This window comes from Peromyscus maniculatus, chromosome 10 (genome assembly GCF_049852395.1).
Source record: "Peromyscus maniculatus bairdii isolate BWxNUB_F1_BW_parent chromosome 10, HU_Pman_BW_mat_3.1, whole genome shotgun sequence".
Lineage (NCBI taxonomy): Eukaryota > Metazoa > Chordata > Mammalia > Rodentia > Cricetidae > Peromyscus > Peromyscus maniculatus.
Genome location: NC_134861.1, coordinates 22,736,806 through 22,761,563, shown reverse-complemented (window position 1 = coordinate 22,761,563; position 24,758 = coordinate 22,736,806). Strand labels below are relative to the sequence as shown.

Sequence of the window (24,758 nt, the reverse complement as noted above, 5' to 3'; positions counted from 1 at the left end):
AGGAGCATGGCAGCATGTAGGCAGGCATGGTGCTAGAGAAGTAGCTGAGAGCTACAACTTGATCTGCAGGCACAGAGAAAGACCGGATCTGGCATGGGCTTTTTGAAACCTCAAAGACCACCCCCAGTGACACACTTCCTCCAACAAGTCCACACCTCCTCCTCCTCCTTCAAATCCTTTCAATCAACTCTACTCCTTGGTGACTAAGCATTCAAATCCATTGAGCCTATGGGGCCATTCTCATTCAAACCACTTATTACTTCTTCAGAGGATGGGAGCTGGATTCTCAGCACCCCACTTGGTGTCTCACAACAGTCTACAACTCGTTTCATGAGATCTCACACCCTTTTCTTGCCTCAGCTGGCACTGCACGCTTGTGGCACTCTGATGCATATGCCAGCAAAATACCCAAACACATACAATTAAAAATAAATCTTTACAAAAACATTTTATTGTAATTCTATTTTGGTCTTTACTGCTAAAATGAAATAAAGAACATCTGAAGGTAAATTTGGTACATGGAAGCAGGAACTTAGCAAAATTCATGTATGCATACATCATTTATACTCTTGTTTTTGTCTCTGTACTGATTAGAAGCCAGTGAGATACATGGTAGCAGAAGGGTACTGCAGAGACCATTGTCAAAGCCTACCTGGGGGTTTTGGTTTTTGTTTTTAAGCAAACTCCAAAACTATGTCAAGTTCTGGAGCCCTGGAGAACTTGGTGAGGGCAGGGTCACTGGATTCTAACTGAGTTCTCCTGAGGTGTTTGCTGTTGGATGATTTGGAGGCAGAAATGTTGAGGGGATGGCTGTGGAGCAGAACCCAAGACAGAGAAGAGCACAATCCAGACCAAGAAGCTAGGAAACTGAACGCTGGTTCCTAAAACTAAAGAGGAGCCTTTCTTCCTCTGAGCATATGACAAGCTTCCTCCTTCAACTGCTGTCCTGAATGTTAGATGGCCTTTGAGACATGCAGTCCACGGTCTTTGTGTCTATATGAACATGTCACGCAGAGTACGGCACTGACTGAACTTTTACACGGCACTGTTTGTTCCTCTCTGGAAGAATCTACCAAGAAACACACGGTGGGACTATGTGGTGCTCTGTGAGGGTCTTGGCGAAGTGGTCTCTTGCACAATGAAACTTGTAATTATCTGACCTCATTCTCCAGCAGGTTAGTCTACCTTGGAGACCACCCAAATGATCAGTGGCACATCTAGAGAGGCTCACCAGCGCTCCTGAGCAGCCACAGTCTACACTGCTTGGGTCTTTGACATTAGTTCTTTGACAACGCATTCCCAGGAGTTAAAGGCCAGATCAGAACTTTGATAACATCGTGAGTAACATGATTTTCTCAGTTAAAATACGGAAAGCTAGGAACATGCCTGGAATCACAGTACTCACAGGAGGTGGAGGCCATATCAGGAGTTCAAGGCTAAGCTCAGCTGCAGGTCAATTCCAGCAGTCACTAGCCTAGAACCCACTAGACGGCCCAAACTGTTAGACTTCTGCCCTCACTCCAGCTGCATGACTGCACATGTGCAGTTCAGGAGTTAAGCAAAGGGTCTTGCGTCTTATGTCATCAATGTGCGCTGGCGACGATGTGCATGCAACAAGGTCGTGCAATCAGCGCATGCATGGCGTAGCTCCGTAAGCCCGCTTCACCAGGAGCCCTTAAAAAGCCGGATGCAGACCCCACCCTCTCTCTCTGGTCTGCTCTCCCCACCCCATCCCCCACCCCCCACCCCGCCACCATCTTTCTCTCTGCACATGCTCTTTCCCAGGCCTGGTTCCCGCTCCCCCAATAAAGCTCTAAAACTAATACTGGGTTCTGTCGTGATCATGACCTTTCCATGAGGTAACCAGCGCCGTTTATCATTCATTTCACAATCTGACCTCAAATCCAAGATCTTCCTGCCTCAGCTTCCAAAGTGCCAGAATTAGACCACAACACTAAGCAAGAAAGGTCTTCTCCCTAGGTGTCCTCTGAGGCTTTGAAATGGTAGAACATTTAGCACTAGGGCCATTTTCCTTGGATCTGGTCTCCCCACAATACCCTAAAACACAGCACGGCACACATGTTTCACAGGAATGCCTGCTGCAAGCAGGAAGACCAGGGTAGCTCTAGACAGGCTAGACAGTCTAAAACCACAGGGTCTCATTCCTAAAACAGGAAGGCAATGCTTCACAAGGCAGATATTGCTAAAGTGTTCACAGGACAGAGCTCGTGAGAGCTCTTAAAAACTGTAACCCAGCGGGAGGGCTGGGGGAGGGCACCTGCTGGGCAGGCTTGACAAGCTGAGGACAGTCCGGGAAGCCACACTGTAGAAAGAGGGATCGACTCCTAAAAGCTGTCCTCTGATCTCCACACACAGGCCGTGGCACTCACACAGACTACTTTTTTAATGAGAAAAAGAATGCAAAACCATTCCAATCTCATGGTATTAACTAACATTTCTCTTCAAAAATAGTATTTTTCAACAACTCTGATTTCTTTAAGCTAATACCTTAATGAAGGATTAAAATGAAAAGTCTTTGTGTTCTGTGGAAGAGACAGTAAGATCGTTTGCTTTGCGCATTACGGTGGAAGCACTATTTGGCTGGACGGCAGTTATCTAATTTGGCCTCTGCCCGGAACTTCTATTTGTTTCCAATTATAACAATCGCGTGCAGAGCTGAAAATGTCCACTACTGTAAAATGGTAAGCTGGGACACCTTAGGAATCTCTTTTTTCCTTTTCTTTGTCTTAAAAGCAAACAAACAAAAAGCAAAACTTAAAGCTGGCTGGGGCAGATCCTGGCTGCTGGCCGCTGGCTGCTGTCCACACTGCACCGGGCGGGCTACGCCCAGCTGCATGGCCCCGCCCTTCACAGCAATCAGGCCCCGCCCAGCCCGCAGGCCGCCCAGCCCGCAGCAGCCCCACGCTGTTCGACTCACTGCAGAAAGGAGTCCTTGGCTGGCAGCTGTTACCCACTCCTTTTCTTTGTCACTCAGAGAACGGAGGGAACGAGGGTGAACAGTCCCTTGTGTTCTTTGTCTGGGCCAGATCTGAGTGCTTCGCCTCCCTTCTTTCAGCCGCGAAGGATTAAAAACTGGCAGTTGCATCTTTCAGGGCACAACTTTTTTCCCGTTAAATGAAATAAAATGCAAAATAAACAGTCCTTTTGGTTCTGGTAAAATTATCCAGTAAGATGTTTCTTTTACTCCAAATTTGCTTTTGTTCCTTGAATACACTGTCAATTGTTGTAGAGATTCTAGTTGAGTTTGCTAATATTTTATGAGCATGATAACTATGTAAATGTATTTCTGAGTACCTACTGTGTGTCAAAGTTAATTTTAAAAAGCAATTTATAAAATAGTAATTTTTGCATTTTTTTTCTTTTTTGAGAAGGGGTCTCTGGTAGCCTAGGCTGACCTCAAATTCACTCTACCTCTAACTTCTGCTCCAGCTGCCTCTTCCTCCTTAGTGCTGTGACGATAAGTATGTGCCACCATGCCTTGCTTTATGTGGCACTGCGGATGGAGCCCAGAGCTTGTGTATGCTAGGAGAACACTACAGAGCCCCGTAGTTGCATTTTAAATGGATAGGATTTTAAAACATCTTGTTAGGGATAAGTGAAAATCAACATTAATTTACATTCCCTAAACATAAGCCTCAAAATCAAGCAAGCTGGGGTCCTGGCTTCTAGAAGAGCCGTTAAGGTCTGCACAGTTTACTGTGGTTAATCAACACCTATCAAAACATGTCTTCTGTTTATTCCTTCTGTTTTGTTTGTCTGAGCCAGGGTCTCTCACTGGCCTGGAGCTCATCAGGAGAACTACACTGTGAGCTCCAGGGATCCATCTCTCTCCCCTTCCCCGGTACCCAGACTGCAAGCACCACACGCCTTTTTTTAAATGTGGGTTCTTGGGGGCTGAAGAGACGGCTCAGTAGCTAAGAGCCCTTACTGTTCTTCCAAGAGAGCTCAGTCTCCAGCACCCACATCAGGCAGCTCACAACTGTCTGTAAATCCAGTTCCGGGGGCCCCATCACCCTCTGACCTCTGTGGGTACCTACATGCACATGGTGCACATAAACTCACATAGACACACATACACCCAAATAAAAATTAATTAATTAATTAATTTAAAAAAGGAAGAAAAAGAAATGTGGGTTCTGGGAGACCTGGGCTCGGGTCCTCTTCTTTCTCAGCAAGCACTTAACTGACAGGACTATCGCTCCAGCCCAAACAAGTCTGATCTTAACCAGAAGCCCTTCAAACCCCCACTTCTCAAGTGAAACGCTGATTTCTAAACCTTACTTCTGCCCCTCCAGTAGCAACACAAGAAATTAAGTCATCCTCTCAATTTCTCATAGCTTTCAGAGGCAAATGAGCCATGGGGTCGTCCAGTTAATAAATCTTTCTAACTACCTGGGGAGCATAGACTTTTTTGCTCGATGTTTCAGAAGACTCAGTAGCAGCAAATGGGCTATCTCGCCGTCTATGGGTTCCTCACTGTACATGATTTTAATTCCCAGAGGTCTTGACAGAGGCAGGAGAGCGTGATGGATGGTGGGGAGGAGCCTCATAAATCATCTTCCCATATCATTTAAATGGGAGAGGGTGAGGGCGAGGGTGGCGCACGCCTTTAATCCCAACAGGCAGAGGCAGAGGCAGGCAGATCTCCAAATTCAAGGCCAGCCTGGTCTACAGAGTGAGTTCCAGGACAGCCAGGGCTACACGGAGAAATCCTGATACAAAACAAAACAACAACAACAAAAGAATCAAAGTGGGGGGAGACGCCAAAGGTTTGGGTCTGAGTCACTGCCATTGGTACATTCCTGAAATATGACTAACCACAACTGCCTAGCCTTGCTGTACTGAGTGCTGTTTAGACTATGTATGGAAATCCAAGGGTAAGTACTATACCTTTAAACTTTTGAAGGGCTACCCCAATATTTCTGACATTAACCAACTGCTCAACACTACATTTGCTTGAGTGTGCCAGAAGAGAACCAGAGCCAGGCCCTCCATGGTCCTGAGGTGGGTCCTATCACATCCTGGGCTGATGTCAGGCTGTTGTTTACAGGAGGAAGGCTGCCAATTTCCACTGGGCCCAAGAGCGCAATGGTCAGCCTCCCTGGGCTGCATGTGAGCAAGAATGGACTCTTTAAGTGGCAGGGTGCGTACACACCAAGTCATGCTGAGGGCCACTAAAACAATAAAATCTCTTGGTGTGTGCGCACCACACTTCTTACGTGTCACTAAGATGAAGCAAAACCCATCAAAGCACAACGTTCACTCTGTTTCTCAGAAGTAGGGGGACCTGTCACTCACAAACTTCACCCTTTCTTTAATCTTGAGAAGACAATCTAAATGCAGCAGTTCTGGTCCTTATAGAGCCCTCCACCAAGTTCTACAAACACTCACTACGGAGAATTATGGACACACTCCAAAGCTCTAGTGATCAGAATTTGTAACAACTTCATCTGAAGAGTTGTTAGGGCTTTTACATACAATTCCGGAAGCAATCGTTCCAGTACTAACATACTCTGACTGAATCCACCGAGGGAGAGATTTTGTTACATTTCTTACTATAAAGGAAAAAATATGGCTCATGAACATTTGCCCATTCATAAAGTTCCCTGACAGAAAGCAACCTGTGCTACCAGTTAGACGGGCGAAAGGAAACAGGAGCTGCATTCATAACGTCCCCCAAGTGCCCACCACTTCTGGGGCAGCAATCTGACCAAGACGCAAAGCACATCCTGCTCACACCTGGGACGAGCCTGCTTCAGGGGCACACCTAAATCCTAATGCTGACACACTAACGAGACATGGGGATGTTACCAATGCTCGGACCGCATTTTCTTGTCCTCTATGGCTATCTGGAACGGGGAGAAAACACAGCTCAGCGACAAGATGAAGTCCGGTGTTCTGCTCCGGCTCTGTGGCTGACGGGAGCAAATCCTTAACTGAGATGCGCTTTATTTTCCGTCTCATTCCGTATGCTGGGAATGAAATGGCAAATGCTACTCTATGATTTGCAGAAGAGCATTACAAAGAAGCTGAAGAGTGGACGTTTTATACGTTCATGAGGAATTAGAAAAAGAAACAGGCTTGGGCGCTGCCTGTCCTGGCCGGCTCCTCTGACAGCCAGGGAAGCAAACCTGCTAAGTAAGTAGGAAGTGTTATCCTCCATTTCACAGTGAGACACACCAGCAGCCCAAACACCAGGGCGCCACTTCAACGATGCCAGGGTCGCTTCCAACAAGTGACACTGGCCACCGTTCTAAAATACCCCCAGGAACTGGAAGGGCCACCCCGAGTTCCTCCTGACCAGGAGCTCCAGAAACCGATGCCAAAAGCCTTCACAGAGAAATATACAGATGCGGCTTCAGGCTAGAAAATGGCTGTAACCAGTGTCACACAGTCAAGGACACCCGAATACACAAGTCAACGGCAGAGAAAGGACTCCGATGACAGCCTGGTGGCAGGAGCGTTGACACCCTAGGAACAAAGAACGACTACAGAGGAGATTCACCTCCAGAAGCAGCAAAAGTTCATGAATTCGATCTTATTTATCTACCTCTTTATTTTTGACAGTAAAACATCTTTTAACTTAGGTACTGACCCTAGGGCATTATGCATGCTAAGTAAGCAGTCTATCTCTGAACTATGTCGCAGCCATTTGTAAATTTTATGTTTAAAGGAAACCAACTTTTATATAGAGCAAAGCAGTTAACTTGACATTGACAGCAACAGGCAAGAAGAACAGGAACACAACACACACCAAGTGAACAGGGACTCTCACTCATTCTTATTACATTTGGTGGGGGTGGAGGGTACTGGGAATCGAACCCAGAACCTTGGGTATGCTAGGTAGCATCCTCAGCCCTCTCACTCATTCTTAATAGTTTCCCTTCCCTAACTTAAAATTTCAAGAGCAGGGATTCAGTCAGTACAGTGCTTGCCACACAAGCCTGAGTGAGAGCCTGAGTTAGGTCCCCAGCAGGCAGTCACATAAAAAGCCAGCACAGAGGACTCCAGGGCTCGCTAGCCGGCCAGTCAGCCTGGCCAGTTCGTAAGCTCCAGCTTCAGAGAGAGAGAGAGACTCTGTCATGAACAGTAAGGTGGAGAGTGGCCATTAAGAAAAACACCTAGAATCAACCTCTGGTCTCCACACGAATGCACTCAGACCTATGCCCACGCACACACAGACAAATTCTAAAACTGGCCTTTTGGATTTTTTGTTTCCTTTACATTTAGCAATTTGACAGTCTCATTATAAAGCAATTAGAGGTGTACACAGAAAAAAACAGGACATGTGAAGCCCAGGAATTTATAATCTGATTGACCAACTGTCTAGTTTCCACTCGACGCCCCATGGCTGAACTGCTGAATTCCAGCATGCCCGAGGATCACCTGCCATTTCCAAGCACGTGGCTTAGGAGGTCACAGGGCACTTGCTCAGTACCCAACGCTCCAGGACAGCTACCTGGGGAGCAAGAAGGGTTCCGGAACTCACGTCCTTCACACCCACAGGTGACTGAAGCAGTCAATCATTTCAGCTTCCAAGACACAGCTAACGAAGGGCTCAGTTCCGGTTCCGCAGCTGACTGAACAGAGCCTTGTTCCTCGTCAGAAAAGAATAACTATTCAAAGGGCATCATCTCATTTTGCCAACAGTCTGCAGTGGAGACAAGCTGATGGCCTGGAAAGAAGAATACTCAGGGCAGTGATGCCAACAGCGCAGAAATGACCAACACAAGATGAAAAATACAAAAGCCAAGTGTGGTGCTTGCTATACAGGCCTGGAGCGCCTGCTGCTCTGTAAGCTGAGGCAGGAGAACCACCTGAGCCGAGGAGGTCAGGGTCAACCTGAGCCACATGGTAAGATCCCATCTTAGAAACCAAAAACATCTATTGAGGATGCAGCTAAACTCAGTGCTTGCCTAGTGAGCACAAAGCCCCAGGTTCAACTCCCAGCACTTTAGTTAACTAAGTCTGATGGTGCACACCCGTAATCCCACCCCTAGGGAGGTAGAGGCAGGAAGATCAGAAGTTCAGAGTCATCCTCAGCTACATGGCAACTCTGAGACCAGCCTCGGATACCTGAGACACTGTCAAAACACAAATCAAAACAAAAAATAAACAACAACAACAACAACAAAAAACTCTTTTCAAAAACCTTATTCATGCTGGGCAGTGGTGGCACACACCTTTAATCTCAGCACTTGAAAGGCAGAGGCAGGTGGATCTCTGTGAGGCCAGCCTGTTTTAAACAGTGAGTCCCAGGATAGCCTGGGCTACACAGAGAAACCCTGTCTCGAAAAACAAAACAACAACAAAAAACCTTATTCACACAAATATTCAATACTTCAGTCAGAAACTATGTGAAATGATATAGTGCCTCTCCTCCAAACACCCCAGCAGGATCCTCTGTCCACCTCTCTTCACCATCATGTGTTGTGGTTACACAGGAGAAGGTCCATGTCCTCAGGAGCCGCACTGAGGCCCTGACTACAGCGCCATCATGTCCGAGCTTTCGTTTAATACAGGGAAGAAGGCAGCATGCAGGGGGAGCGGCAGAGACAGGGCAGAGAGCGAGTTAGGCAGGAGGCTCCTCACCCGCCAATCTAGGGCAAGGACAGAGCCGTTAGCTGGATCACCCTGGCAGGTTTTCCCCACATTTGAAAAGGGTGGTCGTGGGTGTGAGGATGGCGAACACTGCATTCCCAGCACTCAGAGGACAGAGGCAGAGGCAGGCGGATTTCCAAGAGCTCAAGGCCAGCCTGGTCTACATAGTGAGTTCCAGGCCAGCCAGGGCTACCCAGAGAGACGCTGTCTCTCTCTCTCTCTCTTTATTTTAAAGATTGGTATGTGTAGGGATAAAGTATCAAGACAGCACTACAGAGAGTGTGTCTGTGCACTCGAGTTACCGGGGGACCTCCAAAGCACCCACCCCAGGGCCTCACTCCTGGGCTGTGGCCTGCAAAGGGCAACTCTCCATGTGCTCTGCTTGGACGTCAGCAAGTGCTTGAGTTGGAAAGTCCCAACTCATTGACACTCTGACAGTCCTGATGCCAGAGTCGAAATTTTGATCATGTTTCTTGGTTATTTTTAATCAATGAGAAGTTAACAATGTTTTTAAACTTAATGTAGGCATTACATACAACAAGAAGGAAATGTACCCAGAACATACACTGGGTAACTTATGAGATGCTGCATTAACATGAAATCATCACCTGATAAACTTGTATTGAGCCTTCAGTACTGTGCACTTTTAGCAATGGAAAGGCCCTGGGCTCCATTAAAACAGTAACAACAAGACCTGGGGGGGTAGAAGAATGGAACAGATTCATTTCTCCTCTAAACAAGGCTACCTGGAAAGTCTAGGGCTCAACTTGTAAATTCAGTTTAGAGAGCTGAAAAGGAAGAAGGAGAAACAATGTATTCTGGAGACAAATTAAGCCCTTTACCCCATTCACAAAAAGCAAGGGCTGGGGTGATGGCCAGGTGGATCGAGTGCTTGCCCTGTGAGCACGAGGACTCAAACTCAGATCCCCAGCACCCAGAAAAGGCAGGCCCAGGCAATGCTTGTCAGTGACCCCAGTGCCGGGGACTGTGGGTGCACAGGCAGATGTAGGGGGAAGCTCAGTGAGAGAACCCTCTCAGAAGGGGGGGCAATAGAGGACACCCAGCGCTGAACCCTGGCCTCCACACATGAATGCACACAAAGGCACGCACCAGACACCCTCCATTCCCCCAACACATACTTTTTTTAAAAGATTTTTTATTTTATTTTATATTTATGAGTGTTTTGCCTGCATGTATGAATGTGTACCACACGCATGCCTGGTGCCCACAAAAGTCAGAAGAAGGCATCAGATTCTCTAGAACTGGTGGTTACAGACGGTTGTGAGCCTCTACATGGGTTCTGAAACTGGAACCCAGGTTCTCTGAAAGAGTAGCCAGTGCCCTTAACTGATGAACCATCTCCACCCCACTTTACCCCCACAGAATTATTATAAAAAGAACAGAGAAGCTTGACTAAAATTATATTCTTGTCTCTGTGTCAAAGATGAGTCATAATCAGTAAACCTATAAGGAAAGGATCCCTTGGAGAATATACAACTTCAATTCTCCACATTTAAATTTGTGAAAAAATATTTAAAGATACTCCAGTGAGTCTTACATATGAAGAAAAGCTCTCCAAGGTCCAATACACAACTTTAAACCAACACCCATTCCTCAGTGCCTCCTTGGGTCTATTCATCTTTCTTATTTAAAATGTATGTATGGCCTAAGATATAAAACATATGTGACTAGAAAGCACATAAGACAGAAAAATGATTAAAAGTCACAAACTCAAAAATATACCTCAAAGCTAGGTGTGGTTGTTCACACGTGTTACCCAAGCACTTGGGAAGCTAAGAAAGGCAGGCCAGCCTGGGCTACAGAGTCTGACTCTGACCCTGTCCCCTCACTTGATCTTAGCCAAAAGGGTGAAAAGCAAGAGATCCTGTTGAGGAAAAAAAAAGAAACAAAACAAAAATTCTAATAATAGAATTGTCATAACAATGGACTTATAATCTAGGTAGCTTTAATAAAAATTTTATTGATTATACATTAAGTGCATGCATTTAAAATACTGAATTTAGTAAAGTTCATTTATTTTTTGATGTGCTGTCTTTCCTAGTTTTTTTTTTTTAACTCAATCCTCCCATCTCAGCCTTTCAAGTAACTTAGATTACAGGCATGCACCACCACAGACTCAATTTGGTAAATTTTCTCTCTTTTAGAGATGGGGTGGTGCTGGGATTGAACTTGGGACTTCATATATGCTAAACAAACGCTCTACCACTGACCTACACGGCAGCTTGTTGTTTTGAGACAGGGTTTCATACAGCTCAGGCTGGTCTGAAACTCACTATGTAGCAGAGGATGACCTTGAACTCCTGATCCCTCCGCCTCCACTTCCTAAGTGCTGGGATTACAGGCATCATACAACATGTTAGACTACGAGCTGGTATGTTTTGACACAGACACGGATCCCTGAAATCATTAGCAACAGAGATAACACACATGACTATGCTAGATGGGCTTTTTAATCAGTGAACTGAGTGGCAGGTAAAAGGGATGATGCCCTCTGCAGGAAAATAAAGTCTTCAAGGGGTGTTTTTCTTCCTAAGTCTCCACAAAAGTGTCTAAATATTTTCATTAACAGACAGAGGTAGGCAAATCTCTGTGAGTTCAAAGCCAGCCTGGTCTACAAATCGAGTTCCAGGACAGCCAGGGCAACACAGAGAAACCCTGTCTTGAAACACCAAAAAATATGTAAGTAAGTAAATAAATGACATAAAATATGAGATTTTAGACTTTTACCCCCAAAATAAAATCTAAGAGACAGGAATGCATTATATTATTCTATCTTAGACATAGTTCCAAATAAAAAAACATGTGGTCTAAAAATAATGTTAGCATTTCAAAACATTCAGAAAAAAAATTAAACAAAACCACAGTCACACAGCATTGTGTCTGAATTTGAATCCAAGGCTAGAACACCACTCGTCGGAAAAGTGCTTGCCTGGAGTTCACGTGGCCTTAGGTCCAGATTCCACCACTAAGTAACAGTGAGTAAATTTAAGGTACAAGCTTGTCTGCTAATTTCAACACAAAGTAATTTAGAAGGATTATTTACAAATTACAGCAATCTATTCAGACGTCTTAAGTTTGCCAAATTAGGCCAAGGTATACCCACCTGGCAGACAGGGCTATTCCAGGCAACACTGGGGGAAGTATCTTTAGTAACTAAAGATTACTGCATCCTCATCCTTCCTCAGGAACTCCCCGGCCTACAGCATCCTCGCTGCTGCTTCCCAGTTCCCAGCAGAGGGCTCCTTATTTATTTATTTTTTACTCAGGAATCTAAACTATACCCACACCGGGTCTCTAAACTCTGCTCACAGGTGCAGTTGCTGCTTCCCAAGGGGACAGGGGCGTCGTTAAGAGCCAGGATGGCTGCTCCATTTTTTACTGCTTCCCTACTGAGAGTCTGTGCAGTAGCTGGAGATGAGACTATTCTTTGTCCAAGACACAAAAGCCCTCTAACCAATGTTGCTTAACCTTAAAGAAAGGATGGATTCCCAAGAAGGCCGTCCAGCACTTCCAGAGGGCAGGCCCACTGGGCCTAGGACTTGAGCTCCTGCTGTGGCGTAACCAGACCTTCCATCATGCTCCATTACATACCGCCCAACACGAGGGGCTTAATTTCTTTGCAGGGATCTTTTGTCTCCAAGTGGACCATAAGCATTAGTATGGGGAGATGCCATGGCTTACTATAACTCTAAGAACCTAGGGCATGTATGAAATCCTAATAAATAAAAAACATAGTAACCACAATGATCACTGCATGTGATGTGCAATGCTACTTGCACTTTATAAAAATAGGTATATTCACTTTGTGATTTGGGATGGAACCAACACTAACAGTTTCATTGGTGCAGGAAATGACCGAAGTGCAGTCACTGAGACAAAACCTTAGCTCCCACCGTACACCAGGCAAAGCAAACTTAAGCCAACTTCTTAATTGGTTAATGGCGCTGGGAGGACTACATGGCTACATTCCCATTGTGAAACATTCATTGTTACCATTTTTTTTTTCCGGCTCTGTCACAAAGGAAACAAAGGAACAAGGGAAAACAACTTTAAAAGTCTAATAAAAATCTAGGAAAAATTCCAGACCATGGTTATTGTCAAGTTTTCCAGGATTAATAAATACGGAAGATGCATAATTTCTGGGAGAAACTGACATTGTTGTGTTTTGATGTCTCAACTCAAATTCAAATAAAAATTGTTTATTCAAATGGATTTTGTGGTCGGAATTGGGCTTCCCTTTATACAAAATCAAAGGACATAAAACCCACATTAAGATTCTTTCCTGTTATCATTTCATCGTTCTACAATGTTTAATTGTAGCTGCTCCAGACAGCAGCTACCAAGCTCTGAACTCACCAAAGCCCTCTGGAATCTGATTTCCAGAGAGGGGATATGCATCTCCTTTCTCCACGGCAATACCAAACTGCCTAGCTGGCCCACATTAGGGACCAAAATACTGTGTGTCTAATGTTATCTGAATTAAGTAAAATGTAACAACAGGGACTGGAAAGATGGCTCAGTAGCTAAAGAGCACTGGCTGCTCTTCCAGAGGACCTGGGTTTAATCCCCAGCAACCATTTGTAACCCCAGTTCAAAGGGATTTGATGCCCTCTTCTGGCTCTCATGAGCACCAGGCACACTAACTGTGCACAGACATACATGCAGGCAAAATACCTACACACATAAAATAAAATTAAATTAAATGACGCAAATTAACAGATTGTTTTCTAAACCAGAAGGAAGAGCCAGGCCACCTTCTGGGTGCACATCTATGATTCCAGCACTCACTGAGGGGGCTGACACAGCAGGATCAGGAGTCTCAGGTCAGCCTGACTACAAAGTAAGTTCAAGGCCAGCCTGGGCAACATAGTGTGACCCTGTCTCAAAAGAAAGGCCTATTCATTTTACTGAATGGGATTTAAGGACACCTGATTTGTGATGTCTAAATAATGTGAAGAAGATTGGGAAATCAGCAAACATTCCCACCAGGTCAAAGACTGTGGTCCTTGGGAATTTTTTTTTCCTCACAAGATTTTTATGGAACTCTTACTTTGAGAGACGAATTTGGGTCTACAGGTACAGCTTAGCGGTTGGGCATCTGCAGTGTGTGCTTATGGGCTAATTTTTAGCATCACGAAGAAAGAAAAAAGTGTTCATTTCATACTCTAATTTTCTAGGTAAAAGAACTCTTAAAAAGCAACAACAGTTACCCTAAAGGAGACACTGTGCTTGAGTTCAAGCCAGGGAGGACAATAAGGCTGATGCGACTTCAGCAGGGACATTAATCATGCAGCAATGTGAGTCTGGAAAACTTCGCAGTGGACAAGGCCTGATGTCCCGACTCGATTTCAAGAGCTGAAAACAAAAGGACCGCTCCTCCCCACGCTGTGGCGCTCTCAGGAAAGTCATCTCAACTCCGTTGGGACAGTCACCACACACAAAAGAAAGCTTACAAACTCACCAGTCACTTGGCCTGGAGCGAAACAAAGCTTGAAGTCTGAGAGACACTCTACAGTAATGTCAACAGGAAAGCAGGCTGTTGGCCTCCCCCGTAAAACAGGCTAGTAGAAAAATCAGTGAATAACAGAGATGTTTTCCTGTCGCCACCTCTCACAAACTTTGAGACATAGCTTGGATTTACAGTGTAGCCTTTGAACCTGTGCAGGTAAGATAACCAATGCTCAGCCGGGCGGTGGTGGCGCACGCCTTTAATCCCAGCACTCGGGAGGCAGAGGCAGGCGGATCTCTGTGAGTTCGAGGCCAGCCTGGTCTCCAAAGTGAGTTCCAGGAAAGGCGCAAAGCTACACAGAGAAACCCTGTCTCGAAAAAACCAAAAAAAAAAAAAAAAAAAAAGATAACCAATGCTCATCTTTCCATAAGACAAAAAAAATCTTTCTCAGGAAAAGGCTTTTCCACTGGTCTAACAAAGCGATCTAAACTAAATGAATGCTCCAATTCTGTATGTCCTGCCCTGGAAGACGCACAGAGAGCTAATGGAGAAAACTACTGTGATCAAGCAAAAGAACTGCAATGGCTTTGAAAAGAGCAAGGAAAAGTAAGAAAAACGTCACAGGAATACACACGAGAATGCACGCACGCACGCACGCACGCACGCACACACGCACACACACACACATGCACGCACACACTCACGCACACACTCACACACACACTCACACACAAATGAATCCAAACTCATTCAGAAATAGTAAGAAATTGAAAAGAATTTTATAATAAAGGGAAGAGGGCTGTGGGAAATAATGCTTAAATAAGAGGTGGGATTTTTGACCAGTTAATATATTAACAGTAAACATTTGGCGCTAAAGAGTCATCCCCGCCATCACACAAGCCATCAATGCGGACTTTACACTCCAAAGCAGAGAATGGATGGAAACTGCTGTTTCCGGCAATTGGCTGTTGAACAGTAAGAACCAAAAGGGAAGTTTATTTTGTTTATTTGATGTGGGTTGTTTAGTTTTGTTTTGTTTTTGAAACAGGGTTTCTCTGTGTAACAGTCCTGGCTGTCCTAGAACTCACTTTGTAGACCATGCTGGCCTTGAACTCACATGGATCAGCCTGCCTCTGCCTCCCAAGTGCTGGGACTAAAGGCCTGCACCACCACTGCCTGGCAATTTTGTTTCTGTTTTTGTTGTTTAAATTGATTCCTGGGAGCAGGCTGGAAAGATGCTCAGCAGTTAGGAGCAAATTCAGTACCCAGCATCCAAGTCAGGTGGCTCACAACTGCCTGGAAGTCCAGCTCCAGGCAATCCAACACTTCTAGCCTCAGAGGCACTGTGCTCATGTGCACACACCTACACAAATAAAGGAAATATGTGCACATAATTAAAAATAAAATAAATCTAAAACAAAAAAAGAGTGCTTCCTAGAGGACAGTGGCTGTAGCTCAGTGGCAGAGCATGTGTTTGGCGTGCACAAAGTCCACAGTTCAATCCCAGCAGTCAGAAAAACAGGATTTCTGCTTAGAAAACTCTCATTTGGGAGATTACTACTTACTATCCTGAATACTGAATAGACTCAATAATATTTCTGTGTGGGGCTCACTTGTTTAAACAGGTCCTATTCTGAGTACACTAACATCTCACTTTCACTTTAAAAGGTGAATAATATCATAAGGCTGTGAAGACTACAAATCACTAGAGAAAGAGTAAAGCTGAATTCTGATGAATTTATATAACAGGTTAACTCTACGCCTATATATAACTCTCTACATTGAGACAGTGTCTCATGAAGCCCAGACTGACCTTGAACACACCAGGTAGATTGAATTCCTGATCTTTCTGCCTCCACTTGCCAAGTGCCAGGATTCTAGGCATGTGCCACCATGCTCAGCTACCTTCTAATGTTTATTTATTTATATTTATTTAACTTTATTTAATGTGCATTGGTGTGAAGACATCAGATCCCAGGGAACTGGAGTTACAGACAGTTGTTAGCTGCCATGTGGGTGCTGGGAATTGAACCTGGGTCCTCTGAAAGAGCAGCCAGTGCTCTTAACCGCTGAGCCATCTCTCCAGCCCCCTAATGTTTATTTTTATATTTATTTGTGTGCCTGTTTGTCATAGGGCTTCTCTCTGTGCAGCCCTGGCTGTTCTGGAACCCATTTGTAGTGAATCCTGGAACTCGGAGATCCTCCTGCCTCTGGCTCCTGAGTGTTGGGGTTAAAGGAGTACACCACCACGCCCCGGTTTATCTTCTAATTTTTAAAGACTCCTAAATCCTGGTGTGGTGGTACCCCTGTAATCCCAACACTTGGAAGGTGGCAGGAGGATCGAGAGTTCAAGGCCAACCTGGACTACATGAGACCCAGTCTTAAAAAACAAAAGAAAAACCCACAACAACGAAGACAATCATAAAGCATCCCCATCCATTTTTAGAGGCAGGCAGGGGACCTCTAAAGTGTACCCTTCTGCACATGCCTTTGCTTGTCTACCAAAATGAAAAGAACTGCCTGGGACAGACAGACGACCTCCTGCGAGCCGCTCTGTCCTCCTGTGCATATTCCACTACATTCAACTGGCACACTATAAATGAGTCCTAAGACGGGTCCCAAAGCCAAGTACCCCCTTTGAAAGGAAACAATGAAGGAATTTTCCTTTGACTTTCTTTTTAACATTTTCTCTTTTGTTTGTTTTGAAAAGAAGTCTTAAGCCTGGCTCTCTATATACATACATACATTCAATTCATTTTTATTTTATGTTCATTGGTGTTTTGTCTGCTTACAGATTTGGGCTTAAAAATATTAAATGCACCAGTTTGGTGGCACACGCTTTTAATCCCTGCACTGGGGAGGCAGAAGCAGCCAGATCTCTGAGTTTGAGGTCAGCCTGGTCTACATAGAGAGTTCCAGGACAACCAGGGCTACACAAAGAAACCCTGTCTCGAAAATAAATAATAAATAAAATAAAATAAATTTAAAAAGGCATAGAAAGAACTATAGAAGTATAGTTAAGAAACATATTTCAGCCGGGCGGTGGTGGCGCACGCCTTTAATCCCAGCACTCGGGAGGCAGAGGCAGACGGATCTCTGTGAGTTCGAGGCCAGCCTGGGCTATCAAGTGAAGTCCCAGGAAAGGTGCAAAGCTACACAGAGAAACCCTGTCTCAAAAAAAAAAAAAATTAAATAAAATAAAATTAAAATTAAAATTAAAATTAAAATTAAAAAAAAAAAGAAACATATTTCAAGCCAGGTATGGTAGTACACACCTTCAATCCCAGCACTCTAGAGGCAGAGACAGATAGATCTCTTGAGTTCAATGCTAGTCTGGTCTACAGAAAGAAAACCTGTCTTGAAAACAAAACAAAACAAAAGCCATCTTTCAAAACCAGGCATGGTGCCCATGCTTATAATCACAGCATTCTGGAGGCCGAGACAAGAAGAGCTGCCATTAGTTGAGGCCAGGTGAGGGCTACAGCGGGAATACCAGGCCACACCTACTCAGCATAGTAAACAAACGGAAGGAGCACAGGGAGAACACGAGAAAAACAGTACCGCGCTAAAACGTCTTCAGTGAAAACTATGAGGCCTTCCATTTTCAGACCAGACACTTAATATGCTGCATCTAAGTGCCTATACATTCTTTTTTATTATTTTATCTCATTTATTTAGTGAGTGTGTGTGCATAAGACAGTCCTTGAGAGTCAGTCAGTTCTCTCCTTCCACCATGTGTGTCCCGGAGATTAACTAATCATCCTTTATGTGATCATGCCTTTACCCCATGAGATATCTCACTGGTCTTATAAACTCTCTCTTAAAGTTCTGTTCAGATTGACTGGGTATAGCGGCTCACACCTATAACCCCAGCACTCCGGAGACTGAGGTAGAAAATTGCTAAGAGCTCCAGACAAGCCTGAACCACACGGTTCCTGGCCAGTCAGGGCTCTGAGGCTCCCCTCTCAAAGTAAAAGTACATGAACAGCAAGATGTGGGGTACATGGCTGCAATCCAAACAGTCGGAAGGCTGAAGCCAGAGGAGGGCCACAGCACAGCCTGGTCTACACAGGAGAACGGGTTCTGTCTTTAAAAGGAGGACACGCTTTCTAAAATCTGATTGTTTTAGCCAATGAAAATACAATATGGTCAACTAAATCTTGTAGTATGATTTGATTAAACAAAGGATTGTATACACAGAACTAACTACCTGGCTACGGTAACCAGGAGGTCTAACAATCTTATAAAACTCGGCCATACTACTGATTTTTTAACTGAGGATCCTTCTTTTAAATCATGCATTTATAACTGCAGAGGGCACAGTAGCCAGACTGGTTTTATTGACATGTAAAGTAAAAGGATTCTATGAACAATGCAGGTTGTAGCCCTATCAAATTTACTCATTTCAACAACAACAACAACAACAAAATCACCATTGTGTAATACCTATAAAAACGTGGGAAAGTTTGAAGACTGCTTCAGTTACTGACTCCACATACCTCCATTATAATTCCTACCACACTATTACTGCAACCACTTAGCAGCTAATTATTATCAAGACTGCTCAAGAGTTTTCTTCCTGAATGGAACTTTCTTCTTTGAGGAAGTGATGCCATCTTACCTTTCAATGGGAGGCTCCTACAATCCCTTTATTAGTTCTGAAGCAGAGAATTATATCCTGTCACCATTTGAAACTTTCCAAAATCTGATTTGTATGGTTAACATTAATGAATAACAGCGTTCAACTTAATGATAGAAAGCTTGAAAGTCAGAAAGGGTTGATTAAAACTTGGACATGTCAGGTAACAAAGGAAGATATTAGACATGCCTTTTCAGATTATTTCAATTTAATCTCCGGAATTAAAAATCTGTTAATAAAAATAAATTATAAATTTCATTTACTCTTTAAGCACTAAAATAAAAATTCTTTTTTTTTCCCTGAGTACTGATATTAAAGGTATGAGCCACCACATCAGACAAAGTAAAAATTCAGTTCAACAAGAAATAATATTCTCTACAATATCACACTTAAAATGTTCATTCAATTATTCATAAATAATTTGGAAAAAAAACATTGTTCAATTAATTCCACATCGTTATCCACTTTTTATATGCCAGGTACTTTGCGAGGCACCAGCAATGAACTCAGAAATGAAACACTACTGTTAGTTTTACAGGCGAAAACCACGAACAAAAACCACCATGTGGTTTCTATAACAATTTTATAATGGCAGTGGGTACGGGCTACTATGCAAATTTAAATGAAAAAATGCAAACAATGGTGCCTGGAACTTGTAATCCTAGCATTCAGAAGGCTTAAACAGGTTTGAGGCTAGCCTGGACTAGAGTGAGAGCCTTGCAAAATGAAAAAAAAAAAAAAAGTGAAAGTGTGTGGACAACTCAACTCATCCAATAAACTAAAAATCATTTTCAAAACAATGTCTCGCCCTATAATCCCCGTTAGCCTTTCATTTCAATCATTTGCCTCAGCTTCCTGAGTGTCGGGGTTACAGGTACATTACAGTATGTCTTGCCCGATAACTGAGCTTCCTCCCTCCACTTCTGTGTGTGCGTGTCCCCATGTGCAGGTACATGCATACAAGTGGAAGTCAGAGGACAACCTCGAGTATCATGGCTTCGGCGTTGTCTGCTTTGTTTTTGAGACAGCGCCTCTCACTGGGTTGGAACTTGCCAAGTAGGATAAGGTAGCTGGCCAGTGAGCAGCAGCCTGTTGCTGCTTCTGCAGACTGGGACTGCAAGCTTACACCACCAGAACAGGCTTTTAATGTGGGGCCTGGGGACCCAACACAGGTCCTCACGCTTATAAAGCAAGCAATTTATTCACTGAGTTCTCTCTCCCGCCTCTTTGAAGGGGGTTTTGACACAAGGTCTTGTTATGAAGTCCTGGCTGGCACAGAACTTTATATAGAGACCAAGATGGCCTCAAACTTGTAGCTTTCTCTGCCTCTGGAGTGCTGGCTTACAGGCATGTGCCACCAGATCTGGCTTCTGATAACTGAATTTCTTAAACATTTCACATAAACTATAGTTCAAACATCAGGCACATGATAAAAGCCTGCTTAACACCAATGATTCTTTATAAAAATAAAAAAATTATACCACGGAGGCTAAGTGTGCCAATCAGTAGTGGAGTGCTTGCTTTCACTTGGCAAAGTCCTAGGTTGGATTCCCAAACCCACTTCTAAAGTCACCTGTATACATAACTGAGCTAAACTTGGGCAGACCTACCAAACACTATTCAAAGTCTCTGCACTCGAGGCCAGCCTGGGCTACCAAGTGAGTTCCAGGAAAGGCGCAAAGCTACACAGAGAAACCCTGTCTCAAAAAACCAAAAAAAAAAAAAACAACAACAAAGTCTCTGCACATGTGAATCCATTCTGTCCTCATAACAGTATGGAGTAGACATTGCTACTGTTACCATTTCATAGATCAATATCCAGTTAGCCTGGCCAAGAGCACACAGATGTACAGAACCTGAGTCAAGAGCCTTTTCATTTTGTTTTGGTTTTAGTTTCTTTGTTGGTTTGCCTGTCTGAGAAAAAGTTCCACTATAGTCTGCATCCTGGACTAGGTCATCCTCCTGCCTTAGCCTCCCTGGCAGATGGGCTCCTGCTGAGCACTAGCAGCCTTGTTCCAGAGCCCTGCTCTTTTTTCCCCCGTGTGTATGGTGTGCATGCATGTGTTTGTGTTCACACGTCTGTGCACATGCACATGTGTGTGGAGGTCAAAGGTTGACATCAAGTATCTGTCTCATTCTTCCTACATCTTTTTATTAAGCTAGGGTCTCTTGCTTGGACCCAGAGCTTGCCTGCCAATTGGCTAGTCTAACTTGCTAGTTTGCCCCAAGAGTCCCTGTCTCCCCCTCCCAGTACTGGGGTTACAGGAAGGCTGCCACATTTTTGTGGGTGCTGAGAATCTGAATTTAGAAAATGGACTACCAACTGAGCAATCTCCCCAGCCCCCGGGGCTTCACTATTAAATACTACACAGACACCTATCTTCCAACGATGATGTAGACTATTGCAAGCATCTTACTTTTAAACTTTTAAAGAGGAGTCTTTCTGGAGAAAACCACTACAGTTCTGATTGTTGGAAATTTGTCCAAGGTCACAGAGCCAGTGAGAGACAGTGACAAAATTCAAATTCAGACAGCAGGATCCCCTGTGCTATGTGGCTTCACCCTCATGAAAAAAGTCACATGGTAAATTTACTAAACAATTCAAAGTCTTTGTGTGGGTCTTCCTGAAACACACGGAAAGGCCTGGGAGCTGGTGACGAGCATGTCTCTAAAACAGCACTTTTACATGTAAGTTACTTTTCAGCCTCACTGCTTTGGACTGATCATAACCACATTTCTGCTCTTTAAAAAGAAATCTTTCTGTAGCAACTTGGCAGATTTCAGCACAGGAACAGTCTATTCTTTAAAATTAAATTTAGTAACAACTTATTCTGGTTAGTCTGAAAGAGAAGTCGCAAACGAACTACTAAGAGGCCAATGCTGTACTTTAATATTTCAAAACATGTCTGGTTTGGCCTAATTTAAATCTTGTGGACGACTAGCATAGAACTCGATTTAAAGAAAGCAATACGAACTTAAAACTACTGAATTCTAAACAGCAACCTCAGAATCCAGGTCGGAGCAGCCATATCTTATTCTTTTACCTCAAAATAAATATTAAAGGTCCATAAGGTAAGATTCTCATGAAGCAGATAGCTAGGTGTAGGTATGTGTAGTTTGGAGGCACTTAAGATAGAGAAACTAAATTTAAAATTGACAAAATTCTGTCGAGTAACGTTGTTTAAAGAATAGTCAAGAATACAAAAGGTATACCAAAAGAAACAAAATCTAAACTGCTTTTCAATCCATACAGCTCTGCACCGAGTCCAGTGACTGAGAAAGACACAATTGTGTTGTAATGCCTCCCTAGAGCAGAGGAAAAACCGAAGTGGACATACCATGCTGGATTCCCATCTTACCTTGCTCTCCTCCAACAGGTTCAGACTTCATAACCTTTAATACTAAATTCACATTTTTCCCCGAAGAAAACCCATAAAATGTTTCAAAATAAAAGCACTAAGCAATGCCACTAGGCAACCAGTCTTCTCCTCCTCTATCACCATGCATTCAAATTAAGAACACCTTTTGCTTTGCCTTCATTGAATGAAAGTTAACTTTGATTTAGAGGAAAATGTGCCCATTAGGCATTTTACACTTTTTGCAGGACACTCAGTCTATCAGATCACATCGCTGACTATTACTGCTCACTTAGGCATTCAAAAGACAGAAAGCATGCCAGCACCAATTATTTTACAAGCGGCATAATGCCCCGCTGGTGGAAGTCTGGCAATACCTACATGTACAGCAAGACAGGAGAAGGAGGGCGTCAAGGGCGGGGGAAGAGCGAGCGAGGGAAGGAGGGAGTCGCCTCCTCAAATCCACGCCGGACCGGGAACCTCCAACCACAACCTGATCCCTACCCTTCCCAAAAGTGGCCCGGCAACCACATTTTTTTTTTTTTTCAGACCACCCCACCCAAAATCCCGCGCCGTACTCACCTTCCGCAAAGAAGTGGGTGCCGGGTCCAGCTCCCGGGCGGGTCGTACGGCCGCGGCGAGCGGGTGTCGGTCGGAGCGTCCCTCGGTGCGGGACCGGGAACCCGACGGGTGGGAGCGCGGAGGAGCGGGAGGAGGAGCGGGATGGGGGCGCCCGCTCCTACCGAGCCCGCGGGGACTCCACCGCTGCCCCGCGGAGGAAAGCCGACCGGGTGATGGACTGACTGTCGGGGGAACGGCGGGGACGGGGCGAGGAGAGCTAAAGGGGCGAGACCGCGCGCGGGCTGGACGGGAGACGGCAAGAAGCGGCCCGGGGTCTAGCCCATGCCGCGGCGGCCTGGGGGCAGAGGCTGGCCGAGGGGAAGTTGCCGTGGCTGGCGAGATGCGGGAGGAGGGCGCACCGGGAGGAGTACAGCCAGCCAGCCATGGATAGCGGGGCGCCGAGAGCAGGGGCGGCCGGCGGCGGGGAGCACCGCCCGCTCGGCTCGCTCAAGACATTTAATTGGATTGATGGGTTGTGCAGTGACTCACAGACTTTAAAGAGTCCTAGGGCAGTCCCCGCCCAGCTGGACCGGGAAGAAGCGGCGGGGCGGGCGGGGTAGGGGGCCGGGGAGAGCCGCGAGGGAGGAGGCGGCGGGGCGGGAGCGCAGCGAGGATGCCCAGTGGCGGGGCGCGCCGCCTTGACGGGCGTGACCGTCGACCAATGGCGGTGGGGCTCGCTAGGTGGCTGGCTTCGCCCCTGGCCCAATGAGTCTTCTAAGGACACTGTCGCGCACCGGGCGGGGGAAGGGGTGGGGGTGGGGAGAGGTGGGTGGACGTTGAGCGGGGGGGGGGGGGGGGGGGAGGAGAAAAAGAGCCGCGGGAGACCCGCGGAGTCACTCTGCCCTCCTCGTTCTGGAAGTGCGCTTTCCACCAATCCGAGCGCCACGTGGGGGTGATGGATGCCGGCCCGTGGCCAATGAGGAGGAGAGGCTGGCGGCGAGGAGTGGGCGGGCCCGCGCTCTCGCTCCCTCCTCCCGCGCGGTCCTCCAGCCCTCCCGGCCCGGGTCAGTCACGCAAGTAACCGTGTGAGAGCGGGGCCGCGCGGGGCGGGGCGGGGCGGGGCGGGGCCGCGCGGGGCGGGGCGGGGCGGGGCGGGGCCGCGGGCGGGGTAACCGGGACGGGCTGGAGGGGCGCGCGGGCGGCTCCCTGGCGGAGCCTGCAGGCAGACCCTGCGGCCAAGCCCACTTTCCGGGCGGGCGGGTTCCGAGTGGATCCGATCCAAACTTGATCCGCGTCCACGCAGCGCCCACTCCTAAGACAGCCCGGTGGGCATGTGCACTGAGATTCGAGGAGGCAAGGACGCGAGGCGTGGCAATCACTTCGGCCCAGGATTCGCCCGTTTTGTGGGGCAGTCACCTAGGGTGTGGACAGGTTGAAACAGCTCCTCCGTGCACACGCGTCCCTTTATTGGGTTTCTGGAAATGGCACTTCTTAACCCGGCGTGAACGACACTCTTCGGGCTTTGCAGTACTTGTGTGTAGCTTAGCTTTCTCCGCATGCCCCTCTGCACTCTCCCCCTCCTCCTCACCTTGAACCGTAAGGTAGTGCCTCGGTGCGCTGGTACTCATTCCCGGGAGCTATGGTGTGTCTCAATACTTTGGCTACTGTCCAGTAATCACTTCACAGACTTTAACCCTTTGCGTGCACTAGTACTTGAAGGAGTCCCCAGAAACAAACACACTGGCAAAACCCATCTTCTTATCCTACAAAAATGCATTGTTTGTTTTGAATGTTGTTGGAGACGGGGGTCTTGTTACCTATCCCTGGCTGTCCTGCTACTTGCTGTGTAGCCCAGGCTGGACCTTACACCTGTTTCATCCCTGCTGCCTTGGCGTCTTCAGATTCGGAGGTGATTTCCTGAGGCTTAAAACAATTTGCGTTCCTATTCAAATCTACCTCGAATATCCAACATCCGTTCCTGACAAAGTCCAGTAGTAGTGAGACAATGTTGCTGTAGGTTTTCGAAGTTAGATACAACCTCCATCCCCAGATAACTGAAATCTACAGTGGTCTGGAAATCAGAAAAGAGAGAGATGAGGACAAAGGTTTG

At 45.8% G+C, this 24,758-nt stretch overlaps 1 protein-coding gene across 6 annotated transcripts in view; it reads right to left on the bottom strand.

The window, feature by feature from the left end:
- Sertad2 (SERTA domain containing 2) overlaps window positions 1-23,410 on the bottom strand; it is a 114,223-nt gene extending 90,813 nt beyond the window's left edge. For all 6 annotated transcript variants that reach the window (XM_076546033.1, XM_076546037.1, XM_076546038.1 and 3 more), the window contains exon 1: window positions 22,670-23,410. The gene's annotated coding sequence lies outside the window, so the exon portion shown is untranslated. The remainder of the gene's footprint in view (window positions 1-22,669) is intronic.
- Between the last annotated feature and the right edge of the window lie 1,348 nt (window positions 23,411-24,758).